This window comes from Balaenoptera borealis, assembly GCF_965194805.1.
Source record: "Balaenoptera borealis genome assembly, chromosome: 6".
NCBI classification, from domain to species: domain Eukaryota; kingdom Metazoa; phylum Chordata; class Mammalia; order Artiodactyla; family Balaenopteridae; genus Balaenoptera; species Balaenoptera borealis.
This window is the reverse complement of record NC_138863.1, coordinates 36,002,447-36,026,996: the sequence shown is the minus strand read 5'-3', so window position 1 is coordinate 36,026,996 and position 24,550 is coordinate 36,002,447. Positions and strand designations below refer to the sequence as shown.

The following is a 24,550-nucleotide window of genomic DNA, read 5'->3' as shown; positions in this document are numbered from 1 at the left end:
ATTCATCTACTCATAAAAATGGAAGAAGAGGAAAAGACTGGAAGTATATAATACAAAATGTTAACACAACCAATAGAATTAATTACAGGTAATTTAATTGTTTTTCTGTGATCTTAATTTTCTATAATAAACATCTGTTGCTTTAATAAAGAAAAGTTTTTAAAAATCCAGTTATATACTATTAATGGTTATCATGATAGCCATGTCAACTAGCTAAGTCCTTGGCTAGCTTACCTGCTAGAGCCTGTCAATTCTCACCTTATGTTGTTCAGTTTGCTTCCCAGAAATCCCCAGTGACCGATAAAGTTTTGCCACATCTGTAGATGAAGTAAAATGGTACTTTGGAGTATGGTATTAGAATTTATCAAATTCCCTTTACAGAGCAAAGTAAAGGTCCATGAAAAAAAAGTAAACCAACCTGAGTTCATTGCCCAGAATATAAAAACTCTAAAGCAAAAAAAAAAAAAAAAACAACAAAAAAAAACAGTCAGCCAAGATCGTGAGAATATCTGAAAAAGCAGTGAGGCAGAGGTGCTACCTTTGGTCAGAGTTATATCAGCCAAAGCCAGAAGGGACAGCATGGGTGACTGGGGTTGATGTTGAGGTCTGTTGCTATGATCCATAATCTGTCAGTTAAAAATAGTGAACTCTGACCTGATTCAGAATAAGTGTTGCAAAAAAAATAAGACAATAGTGCTTATCCTTCCTAAGGATGGCAGAAATTCTGGTGTTACCCAGAAAATGCTGGTATCCGATGGCACTGAGGAGTGATGGTGATGATCCATGTATGGCTGTTAACAGTCACCATATTCTTCTTATACTGGTAAACAATTTTTCAAAAATGTGAATACCAGAAAGTGTGCCCTCAGTTATAATAATAGGCATAATTTATTCTTTTACTTTTCAAAAGATTTTTCAATGACTTAAAGTCATTATAGAAATTCTTAACAATGACTAAAAGGCATTATAGAAATTCTAACTAAAAAAGTGTTAGTTATAGCCTGCTAGATGAAATCTTGCTGCAAGCCACTTTGTATCGATATTAAAATATTTCCTTGCATTTGTACAATACTATTTCCTTAAAATATGTGATTAGGAAGCATATTACATATAAAATATTAACATATATGAATGGCTAAAATGATAGTAAACGAAAACACCTGTGCACCCACTATCAATACTTTGATAGCTTTCCCAAATTATATTCCCCTTTCTCTCTCCTGAATTTTGTCTATAGGATTCCCTCAAGTTTTATCATATAGCTATGTCCTTAAAAGTTATATTGTTTGGCTTGTATGGTTTTGAACTTTATATAAATTGAATTATTGTGTATTTTTTTAAACTTTACATTAAGTTGTGATGTTCGGCTATGCTGATAAACAGTAGTGTCCCTTCATCCACAGGGGCTACTTCCAAGACCACCAGTGAATGCCCTGAAATCTTGGATAATACTGACCCTGATATTTACTATGTTTTTCCTAACCTACATACTCATGATAAAGCTTAATTTATAAATTAGGCACAGTAAGAGATTAACAACAATAACTAGCAATAAAATAGAACAATTATAACAATATAATGTAATAAAAGTTATGTGAATGTGGTCTCTCTCTCTCAGAATATCTTATTGTGCAAATTTAACGCCTTTTCCATCTTGACTAAGCAGTTATGCACCGTGGCTGTAACTTTCGCTGTCTGAGGTGCAACAGCAAAACTAGCAACTTCTTTTTCCTTCTTCACAATTTCATGGATAGACGATTCGTTCTGACCATAGATCTTAGCAACCTCAGCATACGATTTTTTTTCTTTCCTTATTAAGTCCAACACTTTCACCTTTTCACTTAAAGGAAGCACTTATGGCGTCTCTTTGGCTATCAGAATTGCCAGCGACACATCTCTTGTGCTTTGGAGCCATTATTGTTAGAGTAAAATAAGGGTGACTTGAACAGAAGCATTGTAAATCACCTGAGATATGATAACCCAGACAGAAAGCAACTAAGTGACTAACAGGCAGGATATGCAGGATGATTCTCGACCCGGGCAGGACCTCGCGAGATTTCATCATGCTACTCAGAACAACTGTGCAATTTAAAACTTGTGAATTGTTTATTCCTGGAATTTTCCATTTAATATTTTCAAACCGAGGAAAGCAAAATGGCAGATAAGAAGGGGACAACTGCAGTTAGCTGTGGTTCATTCATTTTTCACTGCTATAGAGCTCTTCATTATTAAATATACCAGATGAAGCAGTCTGGAAATAAAGACATGTTTAAAAATTTTTTTTTGATTAATGTTTCTCTACTGTGTGCCAGTTAGAATGCCTCGAAACCCCCAACCATTTCCTTCTTGAGAAACAGTGCAGGGTATATGGCGAAGAGCCACTTCCAAGGCTTTACCAGTGTGACTTTGGACTGGTTACTTAACCTCTCTGAGCCTCAGTTTCCTCATCTGTGTCATGGGGGTAACAATAGCATCTCTCTCATAGAGTTGTTACAATGATTAAATGAGCTAATACATGTAAAGTATTTGGAACAGTGCTGGCTCATATTTAAGTGCTCAATAAACACTATCCACCATAAGAGGCAGAGATTTGGAATGAAGTCTAGATGTTTCTGCAGATTTAAGTGTATATGAGAAGGTATTTTAAGACTTTTCAATTAATGAGCTAAAGAGAAAATCACTGTTCCTAATACTCCTGAAGAAAAGATGACAAATCTCGTCTCTTTCTTGTGTTGTCCGCACCATTAAAGACAATGTTAAATGGACCAAAAAGAAAAAGGAAAAAGGATGAACTTCAAGAAAAATTAGTTTACTGGGGTCCAGCCCTTAAATAGAAGAGATGAATATCTCTTATCTATATTGTAATCATAGACTTTATGTAGCAAGTCCATTAATATAAATTTAAGATGTTCTTTAAAGAAAATTTATCATCGCAAAGACGTCTAAGTGAATTGAAAGCTCAATGAGTAACTGGAGATTAAATCATCATCTTATGGAATGATGCCAATTTACTACTAAAAAACTACAACTCTCTTTACCCTTATCCTAGAGAAAAAACAAACAGAGGGAGGGGTGTGAGATAACTGTTGACTACAGGAAACATTCATGTGACATTTGTGCAGGAAAAGTGAATATTCTTTAGCTGTTCCACAAATGGGAAATAAAATTTAGGATTTTGAAAGGAAGCTGTTTCATTTATTACTAGTTATAATTTTATGTTGAGTGCAGAAGTAAGCCTCACAAGTAAATATTCATCTTTACTTTTCAAAATCTGTTATTCTTGCTATTAAATAGAAGATAATAGAATTACAGGAATGGAAGCAATCTCACATGCTGGGCATGAATATATGTATTGTATTACTAGCCACCGAGAGACTGTGAGTGACGTGATTCCAGAGACACTACCTGCCTTGCCCCTATCATAGCTCCTGGTTTAGCAGAGTGCTTGATGCATTGGTACGTGGATGATGCTCGATGAATAACAATGGAATAAATAAATGAACAAATTCCTGTGTCACCTTAAAACAGTAATGGTCTCAATTATTTAATTGGTCTAGCAAAGTACATTACAATGCTTGTCAGTTAATGATTCTTATTGCTAAGAAATTCATTTTGTACCACACTCACATCCCAATGTTATATTCAAACTCAGTGATTCTCAACCTTTTCGAAGACAAAGGCCACCTTTTAATGGCAAACATTACACACCAGAAAAAAAAAAATCATTATACTTCTTGTATTTAGTATTTAATAAAATAAAATAAAATAAGTTTGAGGATCTCTTTAAATAATTCAGTAGCAACCTCCCTCTCTGTCCTTCTCACCAGGTCTGAAGCCCACAAATTGGAAATCAAAGTTCTAGACTATGCTCTTGCATTCTTTTTCTGAATAGAAAGAGAAAACGATTGCTCTGTACCTTCTACGTAAAAAAATCTTCATTGTGATCACTAATCACAGGATCAGTCACCCTTAAGCTTTTTTAAAACTCAGCAGAAATAAATCCCTTTAACCCTGCCTCTCAGGCTTTATTTTCCTAGCACTTTTATTTTTCATAGTCTTTTCTGAACCTTCTCCAACCTTTCCACATTTTCAAGTTGCAGAACCCACAAGTGGTCACAGCACTCTGGTAACACTCATTTAATAAGTGTAACAGAGCGACAGGCACTTTTAAATATAGGAAACAGCAAATAAAACACCCAAATCAAGAAATAAATATCACTGAACAGTTCTTGCCTATGATGTTTAGTGAAAAAGATATCACAATATAATTCATAAAGTTACTGTATTTTTTGGACCTTATCTCTCCCATACTGGTGCCATTCTGCTGTGTAACGGGATACACAGTTCATGTCTCTAACCCATAAAAATGCAGGAATGAGTCCCATATGTACCTTTGCCTAGTCTTTATGATGTAGATGCTGATTAGCCTCTGGGCCACACAAGTTGAGTTAACGTGTCTTTCCAAACAATTCTGTTGTATTTCATTGCTTGGACTCCTGTTGGCAGGCTGAGGAAACGAACAGTTGTTGCTCTCCTAACTTCGTCAATCCAAGGTATCTCAGAGTATGTTCCTGGGACCTAAACTATCACTTCCGTGCTCAGCCTTCTAAAGCATTAATAAAGCACAAATCACATCTTCTTTTCATCAGTGTAGGTGGGAATAATGAGCTAACTAGAGATTTCCCCAAATCCTGAGTTGGCTGCAAGTTGATGTGGTAATTCACCAAAGCCTTAGGGCCACTGCTCTGTGGAAGAAGTGGCGAATGTGTGTTCTTGGGTTTTTATTCGCATTAAGTCTGGGAGTCCCAGAGGACAGACATGTTAATCCTGAGCTAACAGCTTCCTCAATCTGGTTTTCTTTCTACCAACGCTTTCTCTGACTCAATCTGAGTTTAATAGAAAGAGCAACAAACTTGAATCACAAGATGCATTCATTTCTGGCTTTCCCCCTTATCATCTGTGTAGTTTTGGGCAAGTCACTACTTCTCTGAGCTTGCTTTCTCTTCTCTAATATAGGAATAATGACGTCTGCCATGAGTGTTATTTTGAGGATCAAATGGGACAATGTCCAAGGATAACGCTGGGTAAACTATAAAGCAGAAGAAAAATGTAAGGTATGATTGTAGTTACCCTCAGTAGCATCTCGCAGTCTGATGATTTATGCGTGACTTTATCTTCCAATGATTCCATAAAGGCGTTGTCAGAGTGAGCTCAGTGCGCAAAGTCGAACCCATGGCCTGTTTTTGAACAGTCCGTGAGCTGAGAGTCGTTTTCACATTTTTAAAGAATTGCAAAAATAGAACAAAACAAAAGCAACATGAAACAGCAGCAGCAGCGACAGAAACTATATGTCATCCATAAAACCTAAAATAATTTACTATCTGGCCATTTACAAAAAGTTTGTCAACTCCTAAGATAGTAGAAATATCAGTTTTTACCCACAATGCTCCTGCCAAATTCTGAACATACCACCCTCTCTTGCTGCTTCCACTTCATCTCTTACTTCAAAATCTCTCCCAATTCTATACTGCAGGATATCCCTCTACATGGATACAAACAGTCCATTATTGTGTTATTGATAGGCGGGCATAGATATTCTTCAATCCTATATGAAAGATTTTTAAAAATTCTCAGATCTCATGGTTTAGAGACCAGCAAATCTATTTACTCAAAATGAGCTGTGGGCACAAATTATTTTAGAAAAGGCCAAAGGATTTCACATTTCATATTTTTGTTTCCCTCCAATAATCCACTGCAAATAGAATGATCTCATCTCTCTTTTTCTCCTATCACCACAATCTTCAAAACCTCTTAATCCAAATTGATACTGGTGGCAAAGATTCTCTGACATAATTAAATTGAACCATATGGATTGTGGATCAAGATTAAGAAAAAAATTAAAGTGTTTATTGTGTTGAAATTTCTTATGCCAATTTTCTGCTAAAAAGGAAGATTCAAAAGGTCAGGGATTTTGCAGCACAGACTTAGTGGTATATTAGTTACAGTAATTCAGCCTGAAAATTCCAGCAGAAATAAATACAATGGAATGCCATGAATTACAAGAGACCACAACTTTAATCAGCTCATGGGAAAAGAAAAACATGCATTTGCCTATTGACAGTTGATAAACTGTATCCTGAAGCTTGTTTGGAGGCCAAGGAACACCAAGGGCTGTTATGTTGAAGCAAACATTTTGAGCTTCCATTTTTTTCCCCTGCTGGTTGTGATATAAAGACACAGATAGAATCCTGTCTGCATTATTCTTGGAGTTATTTATTATGTACATTTAGTGAGTGTTCTCTGAGTCAGACAATACCCCCAAAGCATGGGAACCAATATGGTTAGATGATAGGTAACAGAATGACAGAAACTTTATGAGTTATTTTGCTCTAATTTCAGATGCAATGTTATAAACCATAACACAAACTTGTGCATTCTCATGTCATGAATCTTATTTACACCAATATATGATAGAAAACTAGCAATTATGGAGAATACTATAGCAGACATACAAATATTTGTTGAAAGAGTTTTACTTTAAGAATCTTACAGAATTCTTGGGCTTTTATTGAAACCCAGTATCTGTATTTCATATGAATTTTGACCAATAAGAATAATGCTTGAATTTACAAATCCTCTAGCTTCTTAAGGTTAGTTAACGATGGCAAAGAAAATTTTTTTGATTCCTTAACAAATTGATTCCAAAATTCATATAGAAGATAAATACATGGTAATAGTCCAAAAAATTTCAGAAAAAAGATAAATAACGATGTAAAAATTCTCCTTCCACATAGTAAAATATACTCTTAAGCTTTAGTAAATAATATGGTGAGGCACCAATACAGGAATAGGGAGATAGTTCACTGAAACAGAATAATCTAGAAACACACCACAGAATATGCAGGAATTTATGAAAAAAGTGATATTTCAGATCAGTAAACTGTTTGTAGACAAATGGCAGAATATGGTGAAAAACATGTTTGACCAAATATAAAATATATATAAACCATATATATTTTTCAGACCATATATAAAAATAAATTACAGAAAATTATTATATTTATTTTAAGTATGTAAGTATAAAAAAAATTAAAGTATGTAAGATATTTTTTTTTAAATAACACTTGAATGTTGTGACCAATGCCCAAACCCATAAGGGAAATGATGAAAAAGATTTGATAACATAAAAGTTCTAAATTGTTTTATGATCAAGGTGCCATAAACAAAGCTGAAGGACAAACAACAAATAAGAAAATAACTAAAACACATTTGACAAAGAGATATTTTCCTAAATATATAAAGATCTCTTACGGATCAACTAAAAATAAAAAAAGATGAACACTATGATAAAAAAAATGCACAAAAACATGAACAAGCAAGTCACAAAAGACCTGTAAATATATAAAAAGATGCTCAGACTCATTGATAATTAGAGAAATATAAATTAGCAACAGTGCGATAAAAAATTTTCTTGAAGGCAAGTTGGCAGGTATATATTAAAATTTGATCCAGAAATTTTACTCCTAGATATTTAACCCAAGGAAATTATGAGACATAAGCACAATGAAGTATATTTGCACATGATAATAACAAAAACTGGGACAAAAAATTATTCATAAAAGTTTACTTAAACTATACAGCACAATCATTTAGGAGAATGATAGAGGCTATTTAGCTAGGAAGAAGGAATATCTAGAATTATGTTCACCTAATATTAACACTCATTATTTCTATGTAGTGCAATTTTTTTTTTACTTTTCCTTTGCAGCCATCTGATTACTTGATTAAAACAATAATGCACATGAATCATTTAACAACAAAACAAAATCTATATGAACTCCCATAGAAATATACCTATGATTTTTTTTAAGTGAAAAAAGCAGGTTACAGAATAGTATGTGTATTGTGACCCCATTCAAGTAAAAGTATGGAAGGATATCCAACAAAAAGAAAAGAAGAAAAAAGAAGAAAGAGGCCAGAAGGAGACATACCCCAGGATGTTTGCTGCGGCTATCTTTGAGAAGGGAGATTGTAGGTGTTTTCTCCTTCTTTTTCCTTTTTTTTTTTTCTTAGTTTGAAATCTGTCTTGGTCTTGTAATAATAAAAAACAAACATTATTTTTTAATTTAAAAAGATTGACTTAACACAAAAAGAAGGCACCTACCAAGATGCTTGGCACACAGTAGGTCTTCATTCACTGTTTTCATTTATTTGTTTAGAAGAGATAATCTTAAAAGAAAATATTAAATCCTCAGAAAACTCAGGCTTCAATTCTATCTCATGCCTTTCTGCTTACCTCTCATTTGTGAAATGGGGATGGTATTATCAGCTAAACTATTGGGTAGCTGCAAAGATTGAGAAAATAAGTTTCTGTAAGTATAAAGTTTTACCTAGTTTCTCCTTTAAATGAATAACAATTGTAAAATTAATAAATGACAAACTTTCTCATTATATACCGCTGCTGTCCAGGGCCTTCCAGTAACTCAGGCCAAATTTCCATTATTTTAAATGGGAAACATCTTCAGAAAAGACTGAAATATTGGCATAAGAATCATTTTTCAACATGTTCCTTGTTGGGTAAATTACTTTGTGAAAGAATTAATAATTGGCTCCATGTCTGGAGTTCTGAAGAAAGGGCTGTATATAGCCTGCAGTGAAATCTACAATGCTAATGCTTATTTAGGCAGTTAATAAAACATACATGCTTATTATCCAATAGGCCATTAATGTTCCTTTAGAGCCACCACTGTTGCTTTTGAATCTGCAGAAGACTGTACCGTAAATATGTTTTGCTTCCTTACAGAACAGAGGGAGTTTTGAATTGTTAACAGAGTGTCATTCAAATTTCTGCCTAGGCTATTCAAAAAATGGACATCTGGCTAAAAGGGGGTAATAGTTTCTCTGTTCTATTGTGTAGATAGATACTGGCACCTCTCTGACACCACAAATGGTCAGCCAGACATCACATGAAATGGTATCACAGAGCCTGTAGTATGGAAATTGAGTCCAGGTGGTGACTCTCCATGGCTACAAAAAATTATAACTGACTTGACCTCATTTGAAACCATGAAATTTATTTTGGTCCAACATCAGAATATTTTGGCCCCTCATCACGTTACCAATAATTAAATACCTCTTTGTTTAAGGTATCCTTTTTAGAAGCCCTACCCTCTCTCCAATTAAAAAGTACTTTCATTCTCTGCCTGTGCAATATTTCTTCACCATGTTTAGGAGTGGAGGCAGTGAAAAGGTGGTGTGTTTTTTGTTTCAGTCACTAAAATAAGTGTATGCAACAGCAACCCTGGACTCCTTAGGGATTTATTGGTGTTACTCAAGGAAGGAAATTATGGGGGGAAGAAAGAAATAGACTCAATCTCCATCTCTTAGGGGATAGAAGGTTGATCTGTGGGTGGAATCAAATGGAAAATGAACATATACACTGGGGAGATTCCAGAACTACCTATTGGAACAGAGAATAAACACAAATGAACCAAGGCCACAAGAATAATCTTTGTCAAGTTGAGTAAATGAAGAGGAAGAAGGGGAAGAAGGAGGAGGAGGAGGGAAGGACAGGAGGAAGAAAAGGGGATCTTTTTTCTCTTTCCCAGTGTAGAGACAAAACAAAGAATTTTCTTTTAAATGGGATGTGCTTAATTTAACTTCTCTAAGAAAAGAGACACCACCGTCAGTCAACCACATTTGTTGAGCATCCATTTTACATCCTCTTTCTAGCTGTATAAAGTCATTAGCCTCAGGTGAGATCATATACTCAAACTCTGTCAGGCCCTAGAATTCAGATGTCTAAAAAGTCTGACATCTCATCACCAAGGAGAGGAAGATGATAAATAAATTCTGTAAAACTTCATGGTAGAAAGTGTGTTTCAAAACTGTTTGCCCAAGACATTTTTTTAGGTAGTTGAGGAATCACGCCTATGTGTTACATATTAAAGTTTCTTCAGAGGTGTCCCTTTTGATCTTGTATGTTAGAGATCAGGGGACTGTAATCTTCCGTTTTCAACTACACCTTTTAGAATTTATTGTTGCTTAGCCAATATTTTGTTGCTTAGCCAATTTCTCCATTCATGTACTGAGCCCCTGCTGCATGACAGCCCTGTTGTTAAGAAGTGCCAGTGTACCTACAAAGCAGAATGAGGCAGTTTTTAATGGGGAAAACAAACTCATAAAAGGTTAAGTTCGATCTTTGTGATAACAGCCATCAGCGCATAGAAAGCCTTTTTCAACATTCATTCTTTAAGATCTAGTACAAAAGCAGACATCTCTTAGAACCCTTCAAAAGCTTCCCTGACACGGGTGGAATTACCCACTCCCACACCTTTTTTCTTTCCATAGTACTTTATCTTGTTTCTAGCAGAACACAGATTTAGTATTACGGTTAATTATATACATACATGAATCCCGGGTAGACAGTGAGCAATCTGAGATCAGACAGGGGCCAAGTATCATGCATTCTGTTTCCCAGATGCCTAGCACAGCCTGCCACAGACACTCAGTAGATGGTCCGTAAACTGAACTGAATTCCACTGTCATTTATTTCCTAGTGTACTGGGTCATCGCTTTGATTATGTGTTCCCTCCAAAGCAGCCATACAAATTTACAATGGCCCCAAAAGGCTGGAAAACAAAAATTTAATCCTTGAGGAAAAAAAAACAACTGTGGTCGACAGTTTGTCAACAAATCGAAGTTGCTGTCACAGCTCTAATACTGTTCTCCTTTTGGTTAATGATGAGCAGGCCTTCATGGTAGGGAGGGTGTAAGTGGTCACTGAGAATTAAGGGCACTGATGTTTCCCAGTTATGGCTTTAATCAAATGTAAAATATTTTCTCATGGTGCTTTAGTTTACTATTTTAGGATTCATTTTCAATTTTCCTAAAATCGTTGTTTTAGAAAAGAGTTACTCTTTCCAAGTGAAAATTTCAAAAAAAGAAGGTGAAAGTTTTAGGTAATTCTTTTTAAAAGCAAATCATATTGAGAATGTACTAATATTAATGCTTATTTTATGTAGTACTTTAAGAAATAATGTTTTACATAGAACAACTGATAAAAAATAAAAAGTCTAATAAGAAGTAGCCAATTGCCAGAAAGCCTGTTTTTCATTGTTAGTCTGTGCTGACAGTTCCATAACCTCTGGCCTCTGATTACCAAACATAGTTACCAAACAAAATAAAATTTGGGAGTTCAGCATAGGTTTTGTCCCTTTTATTTTACCAAATAAGAGTTTAAAAAAAATTAAAAACAACAATTACTATTTGTTATCAAATTATTTCATAAAAGAAAGGACTTATCACACACAAAATATAGAAGGTCTTAATTTCCAAAGTCAGAATTTAAATTGAATAAACTTAGCTTTCAAAAAACCCACTTCATCCACCGGATGTGGTCCTGCCCACCAGAAAGACAAAATCCAGTCTCATGCACAAGAATACAGGCACCAGTCCCTTCCACCAAGAAGCCTACACAAGCCACTGAACCAACATTAGCCACTGGCGGCAGACACCAAAAACAATGGGAACTCCAAACCTGCAGCCTGTGAAAAGGAGACCCCAAACACAGTAAGTTAGGCAAAATGAAAAGACAGAGAAACACACAGCAGATGAAGAAGCAAGGTAAAAACCCACAAGACCAAACAAATGAAGAGGAAATAGGCAGTCTACTTGAAAAAGAATTCAGAGTAATGATAGTAAAGATGATCCAAAATCTTAGAAATAGAATGGAGAAAATACAAGAAACGTTTAACAAGGACCTAGAAGAACTAAAGAGCAAACAAACAATGATGAACAACACAATAAATGAAATTAAACATTCTCTAGAAGGAATCAATAGACAAATAACTGAGGCAGAAGAACAGATAAGTGACCTGGAAGAAAAAAGTAGTGGAAATAACTACTGCAGAGCAGAATAAAGAAAAAAAAAAATGAAAAGAATTGAGGAAAACTCAGAGACCTCTGGGAAAACATTAAACACACCAACATTAAAATTATAGGGGTCCCAGAAGAAGAAGAGAAAAAGAAAGGGACTGAGAAAATATTTGAAGAGATTATAGTTGAAAACTTCCCTAATATGAGAAAGGAAATAGTCAATCAAGTCTAGGAAGCGCAGAGAGTCCCATACAGGATAAATCCAAAAGAGAAACATGCCAAGACATATATTAATCAAACTATCAAAAATTAAATACAAAGAAAAAATATTAAAAGCAGCAAGGGAAAAACAACAAATAACACACAAGGGAATACCCATAAGGTTAACAGCTGATCTTTCAGCAGAAACTCTGCAAGCCAGAAGGGAGTGGCAGGACATATTTAAAGTCATGAAAGGGAAAAACCTACAACCAAGATTACTCTACCCAGCAAGGATCTCATTCAGATTTGACAGAGAAATTAAAACCTTTACAGACAAGCAAAAGCTAAGAGAATTCAGCACCACCAAACCAACTCTACAACAAATACTAAAGGAATTTCTCTAGGCAGGAAACACAAGAGAAGGAAAAGACCTACAATAACAAACCCCAAACAATTAAGAAAATGGTAATAGGAACAAATATATCAATAACTACCTAAAATGTAAATGGATTAAATGCTCCCACCAAATGACATAGACTGGTTGAATGGATACAAAAACAAGACCCGTATATAGGCTGTCTACAAGAGACCCACTTCAGACCTAGGGACACATACAGACTGAAAGTAAGGGGATGGAAAAAGATATTCCATGCAATTGGAAATCAAAAGAAAGCTGGAGTAGCAATTCTCATATCAGACAAAACAGACTTTAAAATAAAGACTACTATAAGAGACAAAGAAGGACACAACATAATGATCAAGGGATGAATCCACGAAGAAGATATAACAATTGTAAATATTTATGCACCCAACATAGGAGCACCTCAATATATAAGGCAAATACTAACAGCCATAAAAGGGGAAATCGACAGTAACACAACCATAGGAGGGGAATTTAACACCCCACTTTCACCAATGGACAGATCATCCAAAATGAAAATAAATAAGGAAACACAAACTTTAAATGACACATTAAACAAGATGGACTTAATTGATATTTATAGGACATTCCATCCAAAAACAACAGAATACACTTTCTTCTCAAGTGCACATGGAACATTCTCCAGGATAGATCATATCTTGGGCCACAAATCAAGCCTTGGTAAAGTTAAGAAAATTGAAATCATATCAAGCATTTTTTCCAACCACAACACTATGAGACTAGATATCAATTACAGGAAAAAAATCTGTAAAAAATACAAACACATGGAGGCTAAACAATACACTACTTAATAACCAAGAGATCATTTAGAAATCAAAGAGGAAATCAAAAATACCTAGAAACAAATGATAATGAAAAAAAAAATGACCCAAAACCTGTGGGATGCAGCAAAAGCTGTTCAAAGAGGGACGTTTATAGCAATACAATCCTACCTCAAGAAACAAGAAACATCTCAAATAAATAACTTAACCTTACACCTAAAGCAATTAGAGAAAGAACAAAAAAACCCCAAAGTTAGCAGAAGGAAAGAAATCATAAAGATCAGATCGGAAATAAATGAAAAAGAAATGAAGGAAACAATAGCAAAGATCAATAAAGCTAAAAGCTGGTTCTTTGAGAAGATAAACAAAATTGATGAACCATTAGCCAGACTCATCAAGAAAAAAAGAGAGAAGACTCAAATCAATAGAATTAGAAATGAAGAAGGAGAAGTAACAACTGACACTGCAGAAATACAACGGATCATGAGAGATTGCTACAAGCAACAATATGCCAATAAAATGAACAACCTGGAAGAAATGGACAAATTATTAGAAAAGCACAACCTTCTGAGACTGAACCAGGAAGAAATAGAAAATATAAACAGACCAATCACAAGCACTGAAATTGAGACTGTGATTAAAAATCCTCCAACAAACAAAAGCCCAGGACCAGATGGCTTCACAGGCGAATTCTATCAAACATTTAGAGAAGAGCTAACACCTATCCTTCTCAAACTCTTCCAAAATATAGTGAGGGAGGAACACTCTCAAACTCATCCTACAAGGCTACCATCACCCTGATACCAAAACCAGACAAAGATGTCACAAAGAAAGAAAACTACAGGCCAATATCACTGATGAACATAGATGCAAAAATCCTCAACAAAATACTAGCAAACAGAATCCAACAGCACATTAAAAGGATCATACAGCATGATCAAGCGGGGTTTATTCCAGGAATGCAAGGATTCTTCAATATACGCAAATCAATCAATGTGATAAACCATATTAACAAATTGAAGGATAAAAACTATATGATAATCTCAATAGATGCAGAAAAAGCTTTTGACAAAATTCAACACCCATTTATGATAAAAACTCTCCAGAAAGTAGGCATAGAGGGAACTTACCTCAACATAATAAAGGCCATATATGACAAACCCACAGCGAACATCGTTCTCAATGGTGAAAAACTGAAACCATTTCCTCTAAGACAGGAACAAGACAAGGTTGTCCACTCTCACCACTATTATTCAACATAGTTTTGGAAGTTTTAGCCACAGCAATCAGAGAAGAAAAAGAAATAAAAGGAATCCAAATCGGAAAAGAAGAAGTAAAGCTGTCACTGTTTGCAGATGACATGATACTATACACAGAGAATCCTAAAGATGTTACCAGAAAACTACTAGAGCTAATCAATGAATTTTGTAAAGTAGCGGGATACAAAATTCATGCACAGAAATCTTTTGCATTCCTATACATTAATGATGAAAAATCTGAAAGTGAATTAAGAAAACACTCCCATTTACCATTGCAACAAAAAGAATAAAATACCTAGGATTAAATCTACCTAAGGAGACAAAAGACCTGTATGCAGAAAACTATAAGACACTGATGAAAGAAATTAAAGATGATACCAACAGATGAAGAGATATACCATGTTCTTGGATTGGAAGAATCAACATTGTGAAAATGACTATACTACCCAAAGCAATCTACAGATTCAAGGCAATCCCTATCAAATTACCAATGGCATTTTTCACAGAACTAGAACAAAAATTGCACAATTTGTATGGAAACACACAAGACCCCGAATAGCCAAAGCAATGTGAAGAAAGAAAAACGGAGCTGGAGGAATCAGGCTCCAAGACTTCAGACTATACTACAAAGTGACAGTAATCAAGACAGTATGGTACTAGCCCCAAAACAGAAATATAGATCAATGGAACAGGATAGAAAGCCCAGAGATAAACCCATGCACATATGGGCACCTTATTTTTGATAAAGGAGGCAAGAATACCCAATGGAGAAAAGACAGCCTCTTCAATAAGTGGTGCTGGGAAAAGTGGACAGCTACATGTAAAAGAATGAAATTAGAACACTCCTAACACCATACACAAAAATAAACTCAAAATGGATTAAAGACCTAAATGTAAGGCCAGATACTATCAAACTCTTAGAGGAAAACATAGGCAGAACACTCTATGACATAAATCACAGCAAGATCCTTTTTGACCCACCTCCTAGAGAAATGGAAATAAAAACAAAAATAAACAAATGGGACCTAATGAAGCTTAAAAGCTTTTGCACAGCAAAGGAAACCATAAACAAAACGGAAAGACAACCCTCAGAATGGGAGAAAATATTTGCCAATGAAGCAACTGACAAAGGATGAATCTCCAAAATTCACAAGCAGCTCATGCAGCTCAATATCAAAAAAACAAACAACCCAATCCAATAATGGGCAGAAGACCTAAATAGACATTTCTCCAAAGAAGATATACAGATTGCCAACAAACACATGAAAGGATGCTCAACATCACTAATCATTAGAGAAGTGCAAAGCAAAACTACAATGAGGTATCACCTCACACCAGTCAGAATGGCCATCATCAAAAAATCTACAAACAATAAATGCTGGAGAGGGTGTGGAGAAAAGGGAACCCTCTTGCAGTGTTGGCAGGAATGTAAATTGATACAGTCACTTTGGAGAACAGTATGGAGGTTCCTTAAAAAATTAAAAATAGAACTACCATAGACACAGCTATCCCACTACTGGGCATATACCTGAGAAAACCATAATTCAAAAAGAGTCATGTACCACAATGTTCACTGCAGCTCTATTTACAATAGCCAGGACATGGAAGCAACCTAAGTGTCCATCAACAGATGAATAGATAAAGAAGATGTGGCACATATATACAATGGAATATTACTCAGCCATAAAAAGAAACAAAACTGAGTTATTTGTAGTGAGGCGGATGGACCTAGAGTCTGTCATACAGAGTGAAGTAAGTCAGAAAGATAAAAACAAATACCATATGCTAACACATATATATGGAATCTAAAAAAAAATTGGTTCCGATGAACCTAGGGGCAGGACAGGAATAAAGACACAGACGTAGAGAATGGACTTGAGGACACAGGGAGGGGGAAGGGTAAGCTGGGACGAAGTGAGAGAGTGGCATGGACATATATACACTACCAAATGTAAAATAGATAGCTAGTGGGAAGCAGCCACATAGCACAGGGGGATCAGCTGGGTGCTTTGTGACCACCTAGAGGGGTGGGAGAGGGAGGGCGGGAGGGAGACCCAAGAGGGAGGAGAAATGGGGATATATTTATATGAATAGCTGATTCACTTTGTTATAAAGCAGAAGCTAACACACCATTGTAAAGCAATTATACTCCAATAAAGATGTTTAAAAAAAAAAAACCCACTTCGTGTCCTTACTATTCTCATTTAACTGTCGACTGGTGAAAATTTTGGCATGAACTTGCAGTGTCCGCTGTTCAATCTCTGAAATTTCTGTGCTTTATTTTCTATCATTCATGCCTCCATCATTCCATCATCCAACGAAGACAAATCGAGGCCCCTCCTATGTACCAGGTATCATGGTCAGAACATTCATCTTTTGTGTTCCAACAGCACAATTGAAGCAGTCTACCCCTAATCGATTAGGACTCAATAAGCAATAGTTCCATTGCATGGAACCAAACTGGATAAATATCACAATAAAAGCTGATCATTTTAACAAAAATTTCATGAAGAAAGAGTTAAACCCACAGAATTATCAGTTTGCTTAATGGGAAAAAAAAATGACAGGATTTTTTTAGAGTATAAGTTATAGAAATGCAACCGTGCCTACGTGATAGCAGTGTAGCATTCTAGAAGAATTAAAATAATAGAACATATCTTACTGAAGAGATTTAATTTTTAAAATCAACTAATGTTAGAGGCAATATCTGTACTCTGCACACTGAAAAAAAATTCAAGCAGTACGAAAGAGCATATGGTGAAAAGTCTCTCTTCTTCTTCTGAACCCCAGTTTCTCAAATCCCCTCCCCAGAGATAACTACGGCAACTATGGTTACCAGATTTTTGAGTATCTTTCCATAGATAGTCTATGATTATGCAAACACGTATATCCTCATTTTTTCTTTTTTACAAAAATGATAGCATACCACATAGGCTGTTCTCTATCTCGCTTTTTTAAATTAATAGTTTTGTCTTAAGGTTGGTCCACATTAGCAGTGAAGGATCTGCCTCATTCTTCTTAACTTTGTGTAGTATTTCATTGTGTGGTTATACACAATCTATTTAACCAATTGTCTTTTAAGGTTTCTTACAGTCTCTTGCTATTGCAACCAGTAATACGGCCCACATAGGTGTACTTCTGTAGGATGTCTTCCTGGAAGTCGAGTTCTAAGCTCAAGTTTGCTTACATGTCTGGTACTCTCCCTGCCTTTCAACAACAATTTGGAGATTTTAAGAGATCCATCCTGTTTACCACCTTGCCATTTGGCTCTTCTCCAGATTTGCTGACCCTAGTTCCTTTTTTTTTTTTTTTAATTATTTATTTATTTTTTAAATTCATATTTATTTATTTTTGGCTGTGTTGGGTCTTCGTTTCTGTGCGAGGGCTTTCTCCAGTTGCGGCGAGCGGGGGCCCCTCTTCATCGCAGTGCGCGGGCCTCTCACTGTCGCGGCCTCTCCCGTTGCGGAGCACAGGCTCCAGACGCGCAGGCTCAGTGGTTGTGGCTCACGGGCCTAGTTGCTCCGCGGCATGTGGGATCTTCCCAGACCAGGGCTCGAACCCGTGTCCCCTGCATTGGCAGGCGGATTCTCAACCACTGCGCCACCAGGGAAGCCCCCTAGTTCCTTTTATCCTAGAAATTCTTAACCCTGCTGCCCATCAGCATCATCATGGGGTTTTTGAAAATACCAAGACCAATCTCAGAGATTCTTTTTTAATCAGTGATTCTAATGTATAGCTGATGAGGTCTAGTTCCCAGTTCTACTACTCCTTTTCAGGTCATCCTTCAGTCTGTCCTAGGCAGAAAGTAACCCTAAACAGTGAAGAAAGCACAATAAATTGCTCTGTTGAGTCATTTGTAAGAAAGTCAATTATTTATATGATAAATGATTTCTATTCCTTCAGGACAGATTAGAGGTTCCTCTTTCTTTTTCTTTGCTCTTAGCTCCCTCTTTCACCTCTTAACTGCTTTACTTTAAATAGCCCCAGAGATGTTGCTGAGTCCTCTGCTGTCTTATTAAATATGGGCTGAAAAATCAGTATTAGTAGAAGTAAGGAGCAAAATCAGGAGTGGAGTACAAGAGTCCATTATGATCTGAACTCCTTGCTACATAGCTGTTAGAGATCCTTGGTTTTCCTGCTTTTTACATATATATATATGTATATATATATGTAAATATATATATATATATATATTTCATTCTGTCTTGCCTTTCTTCTCTCCTTCTCCTTTTCTTTTTCATGCTTCTGTTTGTCACTTCTTTAACCAATATAGAAACTCATTGTTGTGAGGTTGTGGCTATCAGATTGTGGCTGATAGTATCCAGTCTCAATAACCCCTTAGTTTTTGTGTTTAATGGGGTGAAGTCATTATGTAAGTTTCCCTGTGCTTAATGTTGCAAAGCACCTATCGTTATTCTTCGACAGCCATTCATGGTTAGAAGCTCATCGGCTCCAGAGGAAAGCCGATGATATGCGTAACCTTTTGCTTTAGCTGTTCATTTACAGATGCTGGAAGCTCCGGTCGGGGCGTCTTTATAAAGCTGCTTTATAACAATTAAGCTAGATGCTGTAGGAAATTAGTTCCAGCATGTTTTATGGGCAGCTACAATTTTGGTTCAAAGGAAGGAGTGGGTAATCTCAGCAATTCCGAGAGGGTAATACTACAAGCAAATTCCGACACATTTCCATCTCATGGCTGTTTTCAGAGACCACTGACTCCTCACGGCTGTGTGCTTCTTCCTATGTAATAAGTTAATAAGATAACAATAACGGATGAACTGGGAAGTGATGGGCGTGGAAGCTGTCCTCTGCTGGGAGTGGAATGATGTGCCCTCAGTATGATAAGCCGATTCCATTCCATTAAATCACAGATCTGTCTCCCCTCTGTGTATCCCACATGAACGGCTGAAGAAAAATCGTGGAATTGCTAACACTCGCTGCAGCTGTCAGGAAATGACACTAATTAGTTTAATTTGCAATAACACAAGCACTTAACTCTCCAAATAATCTAAGTTAGTAAGTCAGTTTTTATATGATGACAATGACATGTTTAAGAGACTCTGGAGCACTGCTTTTTTGACCTTTGACACACATTTCTGATAAAGGAGCACATCAAAGATGTTTTGTTTTCCTTCTCCATGATTCTTTCATCTGTTTCATTGCAAATTATTTGATCAATGAGACGGTTTGGTAGCCTTCCTTAACAGAAAAGAAGCTGAGATTGATGTCTTAAAAAGCATACATTAGCCAAAGGATTATATTTGCAAAAAGAAACTATTAGTATACCAAGCGGATGACACCTCTTAGGTCACTAAATCCCCTAGAATCCATGTGTTCACATTTAATTCTATGCATTGGTTCCCCTTTGCCCTCTTTTGGTGATTGTCAGCTTGGGAAGGGGGAGCTCAGCTGGTGAGTTTCACTTTCTCCTCTTATTTCCTTTCTTTCCTATTTCTCAGGCACAGCGGCTGCTACCGTTTCTGCTCCTTCCCCTGACAGGCGAATGCTTAATGTCTCTCTCTCCTTTTCGTTTTCCATACGTTTGGTAGCAACAACTCTTTCGGAAGTCCAAGAGGAAAAAGCTCTCAAAAATCTTCTCCTCCATGTTAAATGATCTTCATCTGGGGTGTCCCCGGGTCCCTCCGACTCGGGAGTTGGCAGTTGGGCATGCTTTCTGTTTCTTTCGAGTTGCTCCTTCCTTTGTGTCCTATTCATTTTCATTTCGCACAAAACCAGGGGTTTGTGGCTGCCACAAAGCACAAGAACAATTCTGAACAATTCCAGACCTGAATGGAATCCTCGTCCGATTATCTGTTTAGATCAGGGGAGGTGATCTGGGTGAACTGAAAGTTCTGCTCTCAGGCCCCTGGGCTACAAATAGCTTTATACAAGGGTTTGCTCTTTTCATCAGAGCTTCAATCTCTCAATCGTGTTCTTATTTTTTTTGAATTTCATTATAAAGCTTAACCCTGGTCTGTGAAACCTGTTAAGACCTTGGAAAGAGAAGTATTAGGAATTTCTGCTGTTATTCAAAGGGGAGAAAAGTTGTCTGGCCTCTTGGAGAAATTTTATTCATAGCCACCCAGGTTTGAACTCAGAAAGCGATTTTCAAAGGAAGGGTTGGATTTAAGTTTCCCCTTCCCCTCCCAATTGTGGTTCTGAGGTAAAAGCAAAATGTTACTTTCTCCTGGAAGAGTTAACCCTAGTCAATGAGAGCTAAATTTAAGATCAAGCATCGGATGGCTGTAGGATACTGCTCTGCTAAGTCTCGCTTTTTAAATCAATTACTGGGGAAACAAGAACACGTTTTACAGTTTAAAAAATCTGCAACATTCAGATCTCTTTTCCAAGGGATGTATAAAGTTGATGTCAAATCTAAAAATTCATTCCAAAAATGGATCAGATACCCTTGAAATGGGGAGGGGGATGGCAGGGCAGTGCACAATGTTCAGGGAAGCTTATTAACATCGATACTAAAGAGTTCCAGCATTTTCCCAATTTGGAAATTCTACCTCACGGGCGCATGTATCACTGAAGCCGCTACAGTTAACGTTCTGTCAATGTTTCCATTGTAAATAAGCCTCGGTATTGAAAGCTTTATAATTTGGTTATAAAAATTTGCTTTCTACTCAAATTTGACAGGATACACAAGATCCAATTGTCCCAGAAAGAGATTGTTTTAAAAACATTTGGGAGGAATAAAGAAAGAAAGATTAACGTATTGTGAAATGAGAATCGGAAATTTTATACCATATTTTTTAGCAGTCTAAACAGTGACATATTTAGATAAATCTTGGCCCCAAAGTAAAATTTTAGAAAGAATTCACTTATCCACTGGTAACTGCTGGATAAATATGTCTCCAGTGTCCCCTTCCCCCTGCCCCCAACATTCAGGGGCATCTTAGGTGGTTTTTAGTGATACAGAGAAATAGAGACTATATATTTATAGACTAATATATCTAGACTATGGGGGGAAAGGTGCCAAGGCTTGCTTTCCCCTTGTTCTAAACTTTGCTTTCCATTGTCTATTTTATTTTGTTTTTCCCAAATATTTCAAGTAATTAATACCAAGAACCTAGGTTACTAATTGCCATTCAGTCTAAGGGTAACTCTCATAGGTTTACTAGATTTAACTAAAATAATTAATGGAGAAAAGTTTTTTTAAAAAAATGATAGGGCATCAGGAACCCAGGAATCTACCCAGGGTCCTGCTGCCAACTGGTTGAGTGACCTTAGTCATATCATCTTATCTCTGTGGAGACTTCAGTTTTCTCAACTGTAAAATGTGAATGTTCACATTCTAGCTCTTTGCTCCTATCAGCACGATTTTGTCATTTTAGGTGGAAAGGGGATGGTTTATGGAGGCTCAGAGTTCCATCAGAACACCTTGTAAACATCGCCTGTTGAATTAGCAGAACCGGTGACTTCCCAAATTGTTTGGGGAGGGCTTTTCTCTCATAGAACCCCCCAAGCTTTCTAGGGAATGCTTTGGGTTTAAGCTATACATATTTAGCTATACATATGGCTGTAATGATTGGATAATAACAATGCCTGTGTAAATTGTATATTTTATGAAGCACTTTTGAATATACACTCTTATTTAATTCTCACAAAGCACCTAGAACATACATATTGTCTCCATTGTATAGACAAGAAAACTAAGATCAACCAGATTCAATTACATGGCCAAAGTGGTAAGTGCTGGGGCATTCTGAAACTTAATTTCATCGTCTTTCTGCACACTGCTCCCTAACTTTAATTTCTATGAGAACGTTCATTTAGTAGAACTTATTTTTCTTTAAAAACATATGAGGCATGTCTCTATTGTGTGTGCATGTTTGTGTGTGAACAGGTGCTTTTGTCTTTGTCCCACAGCTCTGATATTCTTAAAAGAGGCAGCAAAATATCCTTTTGCTCCACCTCTGAACCTCAGCCTCAGTCAACATTCAGATATTGGGATTAATGTTTAGCTACAGGCCTGCTTCATTTCAGCTGCCAGGAGGCTCTCTTTCTTTCTCTCTGGCTTATTCAGCCACTTCAAGGTAGCCAAGAAATACAGAAGCTCTTAGATTCTTATAGCTGAGTGAAAATTTGACATTATTTAGGCCCATAATCTCATTTTTCCAGAAGAAGAAACAAAAGCCCCAAAGACCTGAGACTTCATGCAGCTGGCTGGTGGAAGGTCAGGGACCAGAACGTAGTCTCTAGTGTCAGACCTAGCGTCATTCCCATGACTCATGGCAGCCTCGCCATCTTCACTTAGTCCAATCGGACCTTTGCAGAGAAAGGTCATAGAGGCCTATTTAAATGAGTGGATTGAGTTACTTACTTAAGGTCTAGCGAGGGCACCTAAGACAGGCAGGCGTGGCTGTGGTTTATGAAGCTATGTCTACTCCTCAGATTTTCACACATTATGTGCATTCAGCCCTCACAAGCACCCCTCTATTTTCCTCAGCATTATTCCCCTTCTTCCCCAAGTGCTACACTTTTCCCCGTTTCCTTCCGTCCCACTCCCAACATATACACGTATGTGACATAATGACCGCTTACCAACATTTGCAAATCTTACTTAGTTCTTTAAGCTTATGAACATATAATTCTCAACACTCTGATCTCTAAAACATGAAAGAAATTCAACCTTTAATTCAAAACAACTGATTAAGGGTTCTTCACGTTCAGAACAAACAAACAAAAAAGCTCTCTCTGTTTTCAACTGTGGTACCCAAACTGACAAAAAAGATGAGTTCCGTGACTTGCTAAGATTACAGTAGGACAGGGGAATGGAGTAGGGGAATAAAGTAAAGGGAATGGAGACCAAAGAACCATCTTTTTAGAGTGAATGAAGCAGAAATACTATATAGAATGCAAGATGAACCTCAATATTTCTAGTCAAATATTCAAGGTCTCAGTTTCAGAAAGAAACAAAAAAGAACAATGCATTCCCTTACCAGAAATATTCAGCAGTTTTGCATCATAAATCAGTTGTTTGAAACCAAAAAAACCTAGCTATTATCCTCTCTTATTACAACAGCGACCACAATAGTGCAGCGAAACTGACATTTTGGTCTTCTCTGGGGGGCAGGGCCAGACCTGCTGGGAATGGTACCCACAGTGGACAACATTCTGGTTTTGCTTCTTGAATACATTATTATTCAAAACCTGCTGTGATTCAGATAACATCCCTTGTTTCTAAGAGATATCACTTGCCTTTGTGATTTTGTCTACATGTCAATAAACAGAATTCAAAAATTCTGAGGAATTAAAGAAGGTCTTGGAATCAGGCAAGAAAACTGAAGAAAATGAGAGGTGTTGATGATATAGACTCATTCAAAATACAGGGCTATTAGGCAGCACGCATATATCACACAAAATATCCACTGGACAAAGGAATCTCAATGTAACTTTAACTTCCTTGAGTCCAGGAGTTGCATTGCATTTATTAAGCTCTCTCTGGAAAACAACATGAATAGGGTGAATATTTGAAGGGACAGAGCTCTTTCCTCACCTTTACTTTAAAATCTAGATCACTCCTCCAAAATTCACTGTAATGGAGCCCCTCGCAATTGGGACCCTATAGCCTATACCCTGACTTTTACGGCAGTAAAGTGCAATAGAAAAAATAAGGGGTGGCTTCTGTTGGCTTGTGGGGCTGTGGTAAAAACATGCTGTGTGTCTCTAGGAGATGAAAACTCAGTTGGAGGTTCACAGTTATTTCTGACATGTACCCCAGAGCTTCTTTAATATTTGCAACTGATTAACTTAATGGGGCCCACTTCTTCCAAAGCAGAAGGCCCTTTGCTTTTTGAGGTATACAGGTGATCTCTATCTGTGACTCTCCCCCTTTTACAAAGACCAGCTTTAAAGGTTAAATGTGTTTGTTCAAAATGCCTCCTCCCCCACCAAGTCACCAGGGCTGCTCACTGTAACTAGTAATTTAGAAACAATAAGAACACTTTTCAGTAGAATTATAATGCGGTTGTCTGATACCCAGAATGCCCCCTTGTCAAAGC

At 36.7% G+C, this 24,550-nt stretch overlaps 1 long non-coding RNA gene across 1 annotated transcript in view; it reads right to left on the bottom strand.

The window, feature by feature from the left end:
• Window positions 1-1,583: 1,583 nt before the first annotated feature.
• LOC309631241 overlaps window positions 1,584-24,550 on the bottom strand; it is a 94,770-nt gene continuing 71,803 nt past the window's right edge. Inside the window, exon 9 of the long non-coding RNA XR_014246140.1 lies at window positions 1,584-11,962. This is a non-coding gene — a long non-coding RNA (uncharacterized lncRNA). The remainder of the gene's footprint in view (window positions 11,963-24,550) is intronic.